Source organism: Phalangium opilio, unplaced genomic scaffold (genome assembly GCF_054372755.1).
Source record: "Phalangium opilio isolate 3A_F unplaced genomic scaffold, DU_Popi_V2 ptg000232l_1, whole genome shotgun sequence".
Classification (NCBI taxonomy): Eukaryota; Metazoa; Arthropoda; class Arachnida; order Opiliones; family Phalangiidae; genus Phalangium; species Phalangium opilio.
The window spans coordinates 1,170,950-1,186,747 of record NW_028324223.1 but is presented as its reverse complement, the minus strand read 5'-3'; the positions used below and the strand labels follow the sequence as shown (position 1 = coordinate 1,186,747).

At 45.7% G+C, this 15,798-nt stretch overlaps 1 protein-coding gene across 1 annotated transcript in view; it reads right to left on the bottom strand.

Moving 5' to 3' along the window:
• Positions 1-15,798, bottom strand: part of LOC149612716 (uncharacterized) — a 52,910-nt gene that overhangs the window by 21,350 nt on the left and 15,762 nt on the right. The window lies entirely within an intron of this gene.

Genomic DNA, 15,798 nt, shown 5'->3' with positions numbered 1-15,798 from the left:
TATGTCAGGGATTTGAAACTTTTCCCTAAAAAGTCGGGGATATGTCAGGGATTTGAAACTTTTCCCTAAAAAGTCGGGGATATGTCAGGGATTTGAAACTTTTCCCTAAAAAGTCGGGGATATGTCAGGGATTTGAAACTTTTCCCTAAAAAGTCAGGGATTTCGTTTGGTATATTAAGCTGTGATTCGAGCAATACTAAATATGAGACAGGTGTGATGGCAGTGGGCTCTGTTAAACACCTTAAACTAGTCAGGGATATTTCCAAAATTTGGTCAGGGATAACCTGGAAAAGTCAGGGATTTCAATGTAAAAATTTCGTACAAACCCTGAATATTTCGACTATTTTAAAGCGAGTTAACGTAAACAATTATACCTAATCGAGGTAATTAAAATTTATTTTCTTACCTTGCAAATTTGTGACAAGGAACTACGCCTCCTGAATTTCAACTGACCCCTTAGCCGGGCTCTAGTTCTTTTTTTTTATACCATTTTCTATCGTTGTTGTTAGTGTAATTGAGTCCCAGATTTCTTGATACTAAAACATGTATGAAAAAAAAGGTTTTAAAATGTATAGAAAGGGTTAAAAACATTGAAATAAGATAAGGAAGATACAAACTCAGAGAGACTCCGTACTTTTGGAAGAAGAATTCTGAAATAACTTTTAGAATGAGAGATATCGTAAGCTTTCAGTAAAGCTGGCATACTGATTAAATATTAATCAATTAGACAAGCTCTCTCTCTCTCTCGCATTTGCTCGCTATTTCTTTGAAAGTGGGACCTTAAATAAATATTAAGAAAAGACTAAGCTTAACCTAAAGCACAGACGCGATAAACACGAACATTCGAAACACAAGCCTAGCCAGTTTCAAAAAATCTCCTGGCCCGACGCAAGCCTAGCCAGTTTCAAAAAATCTCCTGGCCCGACGCAAGCCTAGCCAGTTTCAAAAAATCTCCTGGCCCGACGCAAGCCTAGCCAGTTTCAAAAAATCTCCTGGCCCGACGCAAGCCTAGCCAGTTTCAAAAAATCTCCTGGCCCGACGCAAGCCTAGCCAGTTTCAAAAAATCTCCTGGCCCGACGCAAGCCTAGCCAGTTTCAAAAAATCTCCTGGCCCGACGCAAGCCTTGCCAGTTTCAAAAAATCTCCTGGCCCGACGCAAGCCTTGCCAGTTACAAAAAATCTCCTGGCCCGACGCAAGCCTTGCCAGTTTCAAAAAATCTCCTGGCCCGACGCAAGCCTTGCCAGTTTCAAAAAATCTCCTGGCCCGACGCAAGCCTTGCCAGTTTCAAAAAATCTCCTGGCCCGACGCAAGCCTTGCCAGTTTCAAAAAATCTCCTGGCCCGACGCAAGCCTTGCCAGTTTCAAAAAATCTCCTGGCCCGACGCAAGCCTAGCCAGTTTCAAAAAATCTCCTGGCCCGACGCAAGCCTAGCCAGTTTCAAAAAATCTCCTGGCCCGACGCAAGCCTAGCCAGTTTCAAAAAATCTCCTGGCCCGACGCAAGCCTAGCCAGTTTCAAAAAATCTCCTGGCCCGACGCAAGCCTTGCCAGTTTCAAAAAATCTCCTGGCCCGACGCAAGCCTTGCCAGTTACAAAAAATCTCCTGGCCCGACGCAAGCCTTGCCAGTTTCAAAAAATCTCCTGGCCCGACGCAAGCCTTGCCAGTTTCAAAAAATCTCCTGGCCCGACGCAAGCCTTGCCAGTTTCAAAAAATCTCCTGGCCCGACGCAAGCCTTGCCAGTTTCAAAAAATCTCCTGGCCCGACGCAAGCCTTGCCAGTTTCAAAAAATCTCCTGGCCCGACGCAAGCCTTGCCAGTTTCAAAAAATCTCCTGGCCCGACGCAAGCCTTGCCAGTTTCAAAAAATCTCCTGGCCCGACGCAAGCCTTGCCAGTTTCAAAAAATCTCCTGGCCCGACGCAAGCCTTGCCAGTTTCAAAAAATCTCCTGGCCCGACGCAAGCCTTGCCAGTTTCAAAAAATCTCCTGGCCCGACGCAAGCCTTGCCAGTTTCAAAAAATCTCCTGGCCCGACGCAAGCCTTGCCAGTTTCAAAAAATCTCCTGGCCCGACGCAAGCCTAGCCAGTTTCAAAAAATCTCCTGGCCCGACGCAAGCCTAGCCAGTTTCAAAAAATCTCCTGGCCCGACGCAAGCCTAGCCAGTTTCAAAAAATCTCCTGGCCCGACGCAAGCCTAGCCAGTTTTAAAAAATCTCCTGGCCCGACGCAAGCCTAGCCAGTTTCAAAAAATCTCCTGGCCCGACGCAAGCCTTGCCAGTTTCAAAAAATCTCCTGGCCCGACGCAAGCCTTGCCAGTTACAAAAAATCTCCTGGCCCGACGCAAGCCTTGCCAGTTTCAAAAAATCTCCTGGCCCGACGCAAGCCTTGCCAGTTTCAAAAAATCTCCTGGCCCGACGCAAGCCTTGCCAGTTTCAAAAAATCTCCTGGCCCGACGCAAGCCTTGCCAGTTTCAAAAAATCTCCTGGCCCGACGCAAGCCTTGCCAGTTTCAAAAAATCTCCTGGCCCGACGCAAGCCTTGCCAGTTTCAAAAAATCTCCTGGCCCGACGCAAGCCTTGCCAGTTTCAAAAAATCTCCTGGCCCGACGCAAGCCTTGCCAGTTTCAAAAAATCTCCTGGCCCGACGCAAGCCTTGCCAGTTTCAAAAAATCTCCTGGCCCGACGCAAGCCTTGCCAGTTTCAAAAAATCTCCTGGCCCGACGCAAGCCTTGCCAGTTTCAAAAAATCTCCTGGCCCGACGCAAGCCTTGCCAGTTTCAAAAAATCTCCTGGCCCGACGCAAGCCTTGCCAGTTTCAAAAAATCTCCTGGCCCGACGCAAGCCTTGCCAGTTTCAAAAAATCTCCTGGCCCGACGCAAGCCTTGCCAGTTTCAAAAAATCTCCTGGCCCGACGCAAGCCTTGCCAGTTTCAAAAAATCTCCTGGCCCGACGCAAGCCTTGCCAGTTTCAAAAAATCTCCTGGCCCGACGCAAGCCTTGCCAGTTTCAAAAAATCTCCTGGCCCGACGCAAGCCTTGCCAGTTTCAAAAAATCTCCTGGCCCGACGCAAGCCTTGCCAGTTTCAAAAAATCTCCTGGCCCGACGCAAGCCTTGCCAGTTTCAAAAAATCTCCTGGCCCGACGCAAGCCTTGCCAGTTTCAAAAAATCTCCTGGCCCGACGCAAGCCTTGCCAGTTTCAAAAAATCTCCTGGCCCGACGCAAGCCTTGCCAGTTTCAAAAAATCTCCTGGCCCGACGCAAGCCTTGCCAGTTTCAAAAAATATCCTGGCCCGAGAGAGAAGCCTTGCCAGTTTCAAAATATCCTGGCCCGAGAGAGAAGCCTTGCCAGTTTCAAAAAATCCTCGCCCGAGGAAAGCCTTGCCAGTTTCAAAAAATCCTCGCCCGAGGAAAGCCTTGCCAGTTTCAAAAAATCCTCGCCCGAGGAAAGCCTTGCCAGTTTCAAAAATATCCTCGCCCGAGGAAAGCCTTGCCAGTTTCAAAAATATCCTCGCCCGAGGAAAGCCTTGCCAGTTTCAAAAATATCCTCGCCCGAGGAAAGCCTTGCCAGTTTCAAAAATATCCTCACCCGAGGAAAGCCTTGCCAGTTTCAAAAATATCCTGGCCCGAGAGAGAAGCCTTGCCAGTTTCAAAAATATCCTGGCCCGAGAGAGAAGCCTTGCCAGTTTCAAAAATATCCTCACCCGAGGAAAGCCTTGCCAGTTTCAAAAATATCCTCGCCCGAGAGAGAAGCCTTGCCAGTTTCAAAAATATCCTCGCCCGAGAGAGAAGCCTTGCCAGTTTCAAAAATATCCTCGCCCGAGAGAGAAGCCTTGCCAGTTTCAAAAATCTCCTGGCCCGAGAGAGAAGCCTTGCCAGTTTCAAAAATCTCCTCACCCGACGCAAGCCTTGCCAGTTTCAAAAAATCTCCTGGCCCGACGCAAGCCTTGCCAGTTTCAAAAAATCTCCTGGCCCGACGCAAGCCTTGCCAGTTTCAAAAAATCTCCTGGCCCGACGCAAGCCTTGCCAGTTTCAAAAAATCTCCTGGCCCGACGCAAGCCTTGCCAGTTTCAAAAAATATCCTGGCCCGAGAGAGAAGCCTTGCCAGTTTCAAAAAATCCTCGCCCGAGGAAAGCCTTGCCAGTTTCAAAAAATCCTCGCCCGAGGAAAGCCTTGCCAGTTTCAAAAAATCCTCGCCCGAGGAAAGCCTTGCCAGTTTCAAAAAATCCTCGCCCGAGGAAAGCCTTGCCAGTTTCAAAAATATCCTCGCCCGAGGAAAGCCTTGCCAGTTTCAAAAATATCCTCGCCCGAGGAAAGCCTTGCCAGTTTCAAAAATATCCTCGCCCGAGGAAAGCCTTGCCAGTTTCAAAAATATCCTCGCCCGAGGAAAGCCTTGCCAGTTTCAAAAATCTCCTCACCCGAGGAAAGCCTTGCCAGTTTCAAAAATCTCCTCGCCCGAGGAAAGCCTTGCCAGTTTCAAAAATATCCTCGCCCGAGGAAAGCCTTGCCAGTTTCAAAAATATCCTCGCCCGAGAGAGAAGCCTTGCCAGTTTCAAAAATATCCTCGCCCGAGAGAGAAGCCTTGCCAGTTTCAAAAATATCCTCGCCCGAGAGAGAAGCCTTGCCAGTTTCAAAAATATCCTCGCCCGAGAGAGAAGCCTTGCCAGTTTCAAAAATATCCTCGCCCGAGAGAGAAGCCTTGCCAGTTTCAAAAATATCCTCGCCCGAGAGAGAAGCCTTGCCAGTTTCAAAAATATCCTCGCCCGAGAGAGAAGCCTTGCCAGTTTCAAAAATATCCTGGCCCGAGAGAGAAGCCTTGCCAGTTTCAAAAATATCCTGGCCCGAGGAAAGCCTTGCCAGTTTCAAAAATATCCTCACCCGAGGAAAGCCTTGCCAGTTTCAAAAATATCCTCACCCGAGGAAAGCCTTGCCAGTTTCAAAAATATCCTCGCCCGAGAGAGAAGCCTTGCCAGTTTCAAAAATATCCTCGCCCGAGAGAGAAGCCTTGCCAGTTTCAAAAATATCCTCGCCCGAGAGAGAAGCCTTGCCAGTTTCCAAAATATCCTGGCCCGAGAGAGAAGCCTTGCCAGTTTCAAAAATCTCCTGGCCCGAGAGAGAAGCCTTGCCAGTTTCAAAAATCTCCTGGCCCGAGAGAGAAGCCTTGCCAGTTTCAAAAATCTCCTGGCCCGAGAGAGAAGCCTTGCCAGTTTCAAAAATCTCCTGGCCCGAGAGAGAAGCCTTGCCAGTTTCAAAAATCTCCTGGCCCGAGAGAGAAGCCTTGCCAGTTTCAAAAATCTCCTGGCCCGAGAGAGAAGCCTTGCCAGTTTCAAAAATCTCCTGGCCCGAGAGAGAAGCCTTGCCAGTTTCAAAAATCTCCTGGCCCGAGAGAGAAGCCTTGCCAGTTTCAAAAATCTCCTGGCCCGAGAGAGAAGCCTTGCCAGTTTCAAAAATCTCCTCGCCCGAGGAAAGCCTTGCCAGTTTCAAAAATATCCTCGCCCGAGGAAAGCCTTGCCAGTTTCAAAAATATCCTCGCCCGAGAGAGAAGCCTTGCCAGTTTCAAAAATCTCCTGGCCCGAGAGAGAAGCCTTGCCAGTTTCAAAAATCTCCTGGCCCGAGAGAGAAGCCTTGCCAGTTTCAAAAATCTCCTCGCCCGAGAGAGAAGCCTTGCCAGTTTCAAAAATATCCTCGCCCGAGAGAGAAGCCTTGCCAGTTTCAAAAATATCCTGGCCCGAGAGAGAAGCCTTGCCAGTTTCAAAAATATCCTCGCCCGAGAGAGAAGCCTTGCCAGTTTCAAAAATATCCTCGCCCGAGAGAGAAGCCTTGCCAGTTTCAAAAATATCCTCGCCCGAGAGAGAAGCCTTGCCAGTTTCAAAAATATCCTGGCCCGAGAGAGAAGCCTTGCCAGTTTCAAAAATATCCTCGCCCGAGAGAGAAGCCTTGCCAGTTTCAAAAATATCCTCGCCCGAGAGAGAAGCCTTGCCAGTTTCAAAAATCTCCTGGCCCGAGAGAGAAGCCTTGCCAGTTTCAAAAATCTCCTGGCCCGAGAGAGAAGCCTTGCCAGTTTCAAAAATCTCCTCGCCCGAGGAAAGCCTTGCCAGTTTCAAAAATATCCTCGCCCGAGAGAGAAGCCTTGCCAGTTTCAAAAATATCCTCGCCCGAGAGAGAAGCCTTGCTAGTTTCAAAAATCTCCTGGCCCGAGAGAGAAGCCTTGCCAGTTTCAAAAATCTCCTGGCCCGAGAGAGAAGCCTTGCCAGTTTCAAAAATCTCCTGGCCCGAGAGAGAAGCCTTGCCAGTTTCAAAAATCTCCTGGCCCGAGAGAGAAGCCTTGCCAGTTTCAAAAATCTCCTGGCCCGAGAGAGAAGCCTTGCCAGTTTCAAAAATCTCCTGGCCCGAGAGAGAAGCCTTGCCAGTTTCAAAAATCTCCTGGCCCGAGAGAGAAGCCTTGCCAGTTTCAAAAATCTCCTGGCCCGAGAGAGAAGCCTTGCCAGTTTCAAAAATCTCCTGGCCCGAGAGAGAAGCCTTGCCAGTTTCAAAAATCTCCTCGCCCGAGGAAAGCCTTGCCAGTTTCAAAAATATCCTCGCCCGAGAGAGAAGCCTTGCCAGTTTCAAAAATCTCCTGGCCCGAGAGAGAAGCCTTGCCAGTTTCAAAAATCTCCTCGCCCGAGAGAGAAGCCTTGCCAGTTTCAAAAATATCCTCGCCCGAGAGAGAAGCCTTGCCAGTTTCAAAAATATCCTGGCCCGAGAGAGAAGCCTTGCCAGTTTCAAAAATATCCTCGCCCGAGAGAGAAGCCTTGCCAGTTTCAAAAATATCCTCGCCCGAGAGAGAAGCCTTGCCAGTTTCAAAAATATCCTCGCCCGAGAGAGAAGCCTTGCCAGTTTCAAAAATATCCTCGCCCGAGAGAGAAGCCTTGCCAGTTTCAAAAATATCCTCGCCCGAGAGAGAAGCCTTGCCAGTTTCAAAAATATCCTCGCCCGAGAGAGAAGCCTTGCCAGTTTCAAAAATATCCTCGCCCGAGAGAGAAGCCTTGCCAGTTTCAAAAATATCCTCGCCCGAGAGAGAAGCCTTGCCAGTTTCAAAAATATCCTCGCCCGAGAGAGAAGCCTTGCCAGTTTCAAAAATATCCTCGCCCGAGAGAGAAGCCTTGCCAGTTTCAAAAATATCCTCGCCCGAGAGAGAAGCCTTGCCAGTTTCAAAAATATCCTCGCCCGAGAGAGAAGCCTTGCCAGTTTCAAAAATATCCTCGCCCGAGAGAGAAGCCTTGCCAGTTTCAAAAATATCCTCGCCCGAGAGAGAAGCCTTGCCAGTTTCAAAAATATCCTCGCCCGAGAGAGAAGCCTTGCCAGTTTCAAAAATATCCTCGCCCGAGAGAGAAGCCTTGCCAGTTTCAAAAATATCCTCGCCCGAGAGAGAAGCCTTGCCAGTTTCAAAAATATCCTGGCCCGAGAGAGAAGCCTTGCCAGTTTCAAAAATATCCTCGCCCGAGAGAGAAGCCTTGCCAGTTTCAAAAATATCCTCACCCGAGGAAAGCCTTGCCAGTTTCAAAAATATCCTCACCCGAGGAAAGCCTTGCCAGTTTCAAAAATATCCTCACCCGAGGAAAACCTTGCCAGTTTCAAAAATATCCTCACCCGAGGAAAGCCTTGCCAGTTTCAAAAATATCCTGGCCCGAGAGAGAAGCCTTGCCAGTTTCAAAAATATCCTCGCCCGAGAGAGAAGCCTTGCCAGTTTCAAAAATATCCTCGCCCGAGAGAGAAGCCTTGCCAGTTTCAAAAATCTCCTGGCCCGAGAGAGAAGCCTTGCCAGTTTCAAAAATCTCCTGGCCCGAGAGAGAAGCCTTGCCAGTTTCAAAAATCTCCTCGCCCGAGGAAAGCCTTGCCAGTTTCAAAAATCTCCTCGCCCGAGGAAAGCCTTGCCAGTTTCAAAAATATCCTCGCCCGAGAGAGAAGCCTTGCCAGTTTCAAAAATCTCCTGGCCCGAGAGAGAAGCCTTGCCAGTTTCAAAAATCTCCTGGCCCGAGAGAGAAGCCTTGCCAGTTTCAAAAATCTCCTCGCCCGAGGAAAGCCTTGCCAGTTTCAAAAATCTCCTCGCCCGAGGAAAGCCTTGCCAGTTTCAAAAATATCCTCGCCCGAGGAAAGCCTTGCCAGTTTCAAAAATATCCTCGCCCGAGAGAGAAGCCTTGCCAGTTTCAAAAATATCCTCGCCCGAGAGAGAAGCCTTGCCAGTTTCAAAAATATCCTCGCCCGAGAGAGAAGCCTTGCCAGTTTCAAAAATATCCTCGCCCGAGAGAGAAGCCTTGCCAGTTTCAAAAATATCCTCGCCCGAGAGAGAAGCCTTGCCAGTTTCAAAAATATCCTCGCCCGAGAGAGAAGCCTTGCCAGTTTCAAAAATATCCTCGCCCGAGAGAGAAGCCTTGCCAGTTTCAAAAATATCCTCGCCCGAGAGAGAAGCCTTGCCAGTTTCAAAAATATTCTCGCCCGAGAGAGAAGCCTTGCCAGTTTCAAAAATATCCTCGCCCGAGAGAGAAGCCTTGCCAGTTTCAAAAATATCCTCGCCCGAGAGAGAAGCCTTGCCAGTTTCAAAAATATCCTCGCCCGAGAGAGAAGCCTTGCCAGTTTCAAAAATATCCTCGCCCGAGAGAGAAGCCTTGCCAGTTTCAAAAATATCCTCGCCCGAGAGAGAAGCCTTGCCAGTTTCAAAAATATCCTGGCCCGAGAGAGAAGCCTTGCCAGTTTCAAAAATATCCTCGCCCGAGAGAGAAGCCTTGCCAGTTTCAAAAATATCCTCGCCCGAGAGAGAAGCCTTGCCAGTTTCAAAAATATCCTCGCCCGAGAGAGAAGCCTTGCCAGTTTCAAAAATATCCTGGCCCGAGAGAGAAGCCTTGCCAGTTTCAAAAATATCCTGGCCCGAGGAAAGCCTTGCCAGTTTCAAAAATATCCTCACCCGAGGAAAGCCTTGCCAGTTTCAAAAATATCCTCACCCGAGGAAAGCCTTGCCAGTTTCAAAAATATCCTCGCCCGAGAGAGAAGCCTTGCCAGTTTCAAAAATATCCTCGCCCGAGAGAGAAGCCTTGCCAGTTTCAAAAATATCCTCGCCCGAGAGAGAAGCCTTGCCAGTTTCCAAAATATCCTGGCCCGAGAGAGAAGCCTTGCCAGTTTCAAAAATCTCCTGGCCCGAGAGAGAAGCCTTGCCAGTTTCAAAAATCTCCTGGCCCGAGAGAGAAGCCTTGCCAGTTTCAAAAATCTCCTGGCCCGAGAGAGAAGCCTTGCCAGTTTCAAAAATCTCCTGGCCCGAGAGAGAAGCCTTGCCAGTTTCAAAAATCTCCTGGCCCGAGAGAGAAGCCTTGCCAGTTTCAAAAATCTCCTGGCCCGAGAGAGAAGCCTTGCCAGTTTCAAAAATCTCCTGGCCCGAGAGAGAAGCCTTGCCAGTTTCAAAAATCTCCTGGCCCGAGAGAGAAGCCTTGCCAGTTTCAAAAATCTCCTGGCCCGAGAGAGAAGCCTTGCCAGTTTCAAAAATCTCCTCGCCCGAGGAAAGCCTTGCCAGTTTCAAAAATATCCTCGCCCGAGGAAAGCCTTGCCAGTTTCAAAAATATCCTCGCCCGAGAGAGAAGCCTTGCCAGTTTCAAAAATCTCCTGGCCCGAGAGAGAAGCCTTGCCAGTTTCAAAAATCTCCTCGCCCGAGAGAGAAGCCTTGCCAGTTTCAAAAATATCCTCGCCCGAGAGAGAAGCCTTGCCAGTTTCAAAAATATCCTGGCCCGAGAGAGAAGCCTTGCCAGTTTCAAAAATATCCTCGCCCGAGAGAGAAGCCTTGCCAGTTTCAAAAATATCCTCGCCCGAGAGAGAAGCCTTGCCAGTTTCAAAAATATCCTCGCCCGAGAGGGAAGCCTTGCCAGTTTCAAAAATATCCTCGCCCGAGAGAGAAGCCTTGCCAGTTTCAAAAATATCCTCGCCCGAGAGAGAAGCCTTGCCAGTTTCAAAAATATCCTCGCCCGAGAGAGAAGCCTTGCCAGTTTCAAAAATATCCTCGCCCGAGAGAGAAGCCTTGCCAGTTTCAAAAATATCCTCGCCCGAGAGAGAAGCCTTGCCAGTTTCAAAAATATCCTCGCCCGAGAGAGAAGCCTTGCCAGTTTCAAAAATATCCTCGCCCGAGAGAGAAGCCTTGCCAGTTTCAAAAATATCCTCGCCCGAGAGAGAAGCCTTGCCAGTTTCAAAAATATCCTCGCCCGAGAGAGAAGCCTTGCCAGTTTCAAAAATATCCTCGCCCGAGAGAGAAGCCTTGCCAGTTTCAAAAATATCCTCGCCCGAGAGAGAAGCCTTGCCAGTTTCAAAAATATCCTCGCCCGAGAGAGAAGCCTTGCCAGTTTCAAAAATATCCTCGCCCGAGAGAGAAGCCTTGCCAGTTTCAAAAATATCCTCGCCCGAGAGAGAAGCCTTGCCAGTTTCAAAAATATCCTGGCCCGAGAGAGAAGCCTTGCCAGTTTCAAAAATATCCTCGCCCGAGAGAGAAGCCTTGCCAGTTTCAAAAATATCCTCACCCGAGGAAAGCCTTGCCAGTTTCAAAAATATCCTCACCCGAGGAAAGCCTTGCCAGTTTCAAAAATATCCTCACCCGAGGAAAGCCTTGCCAGTTTCAAAAATATCCTCACCCGAGGAAAGCCTTGCCAGTTTCAAAAATATCCTGGCCCGAGAGAGAAGCCTTGCCAGTTTCAAAAATATCCTCGCCCGAGAGAGAAGCCTTGCCAGTTTCAAAAATATCCTGGCCCGAGAGAGAAGCCTTGCCAGTTTCAAAAATATCCTCGCCCGAGAGAGAAGCCTTGCCAGTTTCAAAAATATCCTGGCCCGAGAGAGAAGCCTTGCCAGTTTCAAAAATATCCTCGCCCGAGAGAGAAGCCTTGCCAGTTTCAAAAATATCCTCGCCCGAGAGAGAAGCCTTGCCAGTTTCAAAAATATCCTCACCCGAGGAAAGCCTTGCCAGTTTCAAAAATATCCTCACCCGAGGAAAGCCTTGCCAGTTTCAAAAATATCCTCACCCGAGGAAAGCCTTGCCAGTTTCAAAAATATCCTCACCCGAGGAAAGCCTTGCCAGTTTCAAAAATATCCTCACCCGAGGAAAGCCTTGCCAGTTTCAAAAATCTCCTGGCCCGAGAGAGAAGCCTTGCCAGTTTCAAAAATCTCCTCACCCGAGGAAAGCCTTGCCAGTTTCAAAAATCTCCTCGCCCGATTAAAGCCTTGCCAGTTTCAAAAATCTCCTCGCCCGAGGAAAGCCTTGCCAGTTTCAAAAATATCCTCGCCCGAGAGAGAAGCCTTGCCAGTTTCAAAAATCTCCTGGCCCGAGAGAGAAGCCTTGCCAGTTTCAAAAATCTCCTGGCCCGAGAGAGAAGCCTTGCCAGTTTCAAAAATCTCCTCGCCCGAGAGAGAAGCCTTGCCAGTTTCTATTGGTATGTGTATTTTACCTATACATTGACATAGCGTTTAGTAGCAATGGTAGTCACTAGGTGGCGCATAGATAGTATAAAAATGACGTAATTCTTTTTCTCCCTACTGCGGAGTAGAGTCTTTTTGTAAACACATCGAAGTAGATGTGAAAGCCCTATTTTCTCTTTATTAAATATTTTTCTAAGTCGAGAACGAGTTTATTTAATCTCTAAACCACACACATATAGCAACAATGGTAGCAGAGCGTGGTTAGAACACTTAGAAAATAATTTTATTTAAAATTATCGGAATAAACTCAAACATAACTATAAGACAAAGGCTTAGAAGAATGGCGGAAGGAGGCTCTCTTTTCACACTGGGGCAAGTAACAAAGTTAACATCTACAAATTATCGGACATGGAAGTTCGAAATGGAAATGGTTCTTCGCGAGAGAGGTGTTTGGGGAATCGTAACTGGAGACGAAACCTTACCTATAGGAGCAACACCAGCGGTTCAACAGTCATTCACATTGAGGGAATCAAAGGCTTATTCATATATCGCCATGGGTCTGAGTGAAGACATGAGGCATGTTCTCGAAGGCTTTGATGACGCTGAAGATATATGGAATCATCTTCAAACCATATTTGAACCGAAGTCGAGAGCAAGAATCTCAGTTTTGCGCCAACAGTTTTATTCAATGAAATATACACCCGAGGTTGGCATTCCTAATTATATTGGACAAATAATGGATCTACGTCGACAGTTAGAAGATGCTGGACGATCGGTAGATGACGATGAAGTTTCTTATCAAATGATAGGATCTTTACCAGAATCTTATGAAGTAATAGTACAAGGATTATATCACGCACCTGATACTCAATTTACTCCAAGTAATATCAAAAACTTATTAATTGCCGAGTATAATCGACAAGAAGAAAAAGAAAAACAAAAGGATACAGTGACCGCTTTCACAAGTCAAACAATGTACCAAAAACAACCCCAAGAAAGGAAACGTGAAAGTAAACAATATGAAAAGAAAACCTTTCAAGGAACCTGTCATCAATGTGGACAGAAAGGGCATAAGCAAAGGGATTGCCCACATGATAAGTACAAAAATCAACAGAAAGTAAAGAAGAAACCTCCAACAGAGAGAGGAGCATTTTTAGTTGCATGTTATCCTACAGAAGAAGCATTAAATGAATGGATTATCGACTCTGGAGCTACTCACCATTTTTGTCGGCATAAAGAATGGTTTAGCACTTACACATCTGTTGAAAAGGAAATCAACCTTGGAGAAGGAAAAACCCTAGCTCAAGGATTTGGTAACATATGGATTAGAGTTGAACATGACAACAGAACTGTTGAATTATGCCTTAAAGAAGTATGGCACACTCCAAATATGGGGAAAAACCTAATATCTACACGGCTGATGGATGTTGCTGGTTACAAAGTGATAGTGGAAAATCAAACGTTCATTGCATACTTTCCTCCACCACAAGGGCAAATTGCCTTTAAAGCTAAATTGCGCAATAACTTTTACATACTAAAAACAGAAATTTTCAAAAGTGGACCAGAAGCACATCAAACCTCACAAGCACCTAGCAGTCACAATATAGAATTGTGGCATCAACGTCTAGGACATGTGAATGAACAGGATCTTAAATACATGGGACAACACGAGATGCTGCGTGGAATAGATGTTTTGAAGGGACATTTAACAACATGTAACCCGTGTAAACTCAGCAAAAGTACAGCGCAATCTCATAGAAGCCTGACTGGCATTCGGAGCACAAAAATTTTGGAACTCATCCATTCAGACGTTTGGGGTCCCGCTCCTATTACATCATTAGGGGGAGCGAGGTATTATGTATCATTTATCGATGACTACAGCCGTTATACACGAATTTTTACAATGACAAGAAAAGATGAAGTTCTCAAATGTTTGGAACTATTCAAGAAACAAGTGGAGAATTCTACCGGAGAACGTATTAAAACGATTCGTACAGATAATGGTATGGAGTTCTGTTCCTCCAAATTTGAAGAATATTGTAACCAAAATGGAATCAAACACGAGCGCACCAACGTATATTCACCCGCTATGAATGGCGTTGCAGAAAGAATAAATAGAACCCTGATTGACATGGTCAGAACCATTTTGGAGGAAACCAACTTACCAAATACATTATGGGCAGAACTTGTTCATACAGCTGCGTATTTAAAGAATCGACTGAAACATTCTCAATTAAAAGACCAAGTACCATTAGAGCTCTGGACTGGCAATAAACCCAGTGCAAGACACTTAAGACGCATTGGATGCCTAGCTTTTGTACACATTCATAAGAAACAAAGAAAACACAAGTTCAACAAACGGGCAAAAATGGGAATTCTTATTGGATATGCATCACAAACACAGGGATACCGTGTGTGGAATCCAGAGGATAAGAAGGTCACAGAAACGAAACACGTAGTATTTGATGAAAACATTCTAGGAATGACAAACTTTCCTCAAGTTCAAATCCATGACAACCTAAGAAGCACTCAATGGTATATGTTTAACGATGAAGATAAAGAAGAACAAGTTGTTACAACGGATACAATAGATGAGGCACCTCAACCAATTGACAATGATGATCAGACACTTCAACCAGTTGATGACCAGACACCTAATCAAGATAAACCGTCTCTACCTCCAGGTTGGTTAAAGGAAGTGGTTATACGAGCATCTGGCGCAACTGCAGGGCAATTGGACATATATTATAGAAATCCGGAAGGAAAACGACTACGTTCTACACCAGAAGTTAGAGAATATTTACGAGCAAACAATCTGACACATGACATCAAACTTTTCAATTTCTCTAAGAAAGATTTACAAGCTTCAATGAATACATATCTGAATAATGACGAAGATGAGGAAACAGAAGAATTCTGTGAAGCTTTATGTGCTGACATAAACATTCCCAAGACATATACAGAAGCGATTAATTCTCAACAAAAAGACCTTTGGGTTAAGGCAATGGAGGAAGAAGTTCAAACAATCAAGGAGAGAAATGTTGCAGAAACTGTAATTAAACCCGAAAACTCAAAAATCACTGGCTGTCGATGGGTCTTTGCTATTAAGAAAAATCAAGCAGGTCAAATCGTACGTCACAGAGCACGATTAGTCGCTCAAGGTTTTGATCAAATACCAGGCTTCGATTTTGAAGATACATTTGCACCAGTCATACACTTCTCCCTTATTCGTCTATTCATGGTCATTTTTATCGTACTTTTGGGATGGAAACATTGTCACATTGACATCAAAAATGCTTACTTATACGGACAATTGGATCACGAAGTATACATGAAATTCATTCCCGGATTTGAATTTAACAATCCACAGACTCATTGCCTCAAATTAAACAAGGCACTATATGGGCTTCCTCAAAGCGGACGGAAATGGTTTGATAAACTGGACACAACCTTTAAAACATTTGGTTATCAGAAAATCAAGGGAACCAATTGTGTATACTATATCCCAATGGAAGCAGTAATACTAGTTTACGTTGATGATATAGTGATATTCGCAAGAAATGACAAGATTATGCAAAAATTATACGACCAATTAGCAACAGTCTATGAAGTAAAGTTTCTTGGCCCTCTTCAGAAACTATTAGGAGTTCAAGTAGAAGAAACAATGGATGGTTTAACATTACATCAAGGTCAATTCATAGAAGACATTGCCAAAAGATTCAAAATCACCAGTGAAATCCCGGTATCATTACCCTTAATTCCGAGTGCAAAACTATCAAGAAATGATTGCCCGGTTGATTCATCCAAGGAACAAGAAGAAATGAAACAATATCCGTACAGAGAACTCATTGGATCACTTTTATTTCTGGCGCAAAGGACGCGTCCAGACATATCATATGCTATAACAGCATTATCACAATTCAGTTCTAATCCTGGATATACTCATTGGCAACGTCTTTGTCAATTAACCCGTTATATCATAACTACCAAAGACTACAAATTACGATATCACAAAGAAAAAGGACCAACATTAACCCTCTACTCGGACAGTGATTGGGCAACTGACACAGATTCAAGAGTATCAACATCAGGATACGTATGCTACTTAGGATCATCTCCTATATCTTGGAGATCAGTCAAACAAAAAACAGTCACACTATCAACAATGCATGCAGAATACATAGCACTCACCGAAGCAGTCAAAGAACTTTTATGGCTATCACCTATTTTGAATGAACTAAAAACCGCATTTCATTTAAACATCGAAAAACCAACTATTTTTTGTGATAACGAATCGGCGATATTTTATACGAAGAATGCAGCGGAAACACAACGATCAAAACATATTGACATAAAATATCATTTCGTAAAAGAACATTATGAAGATGGTTTA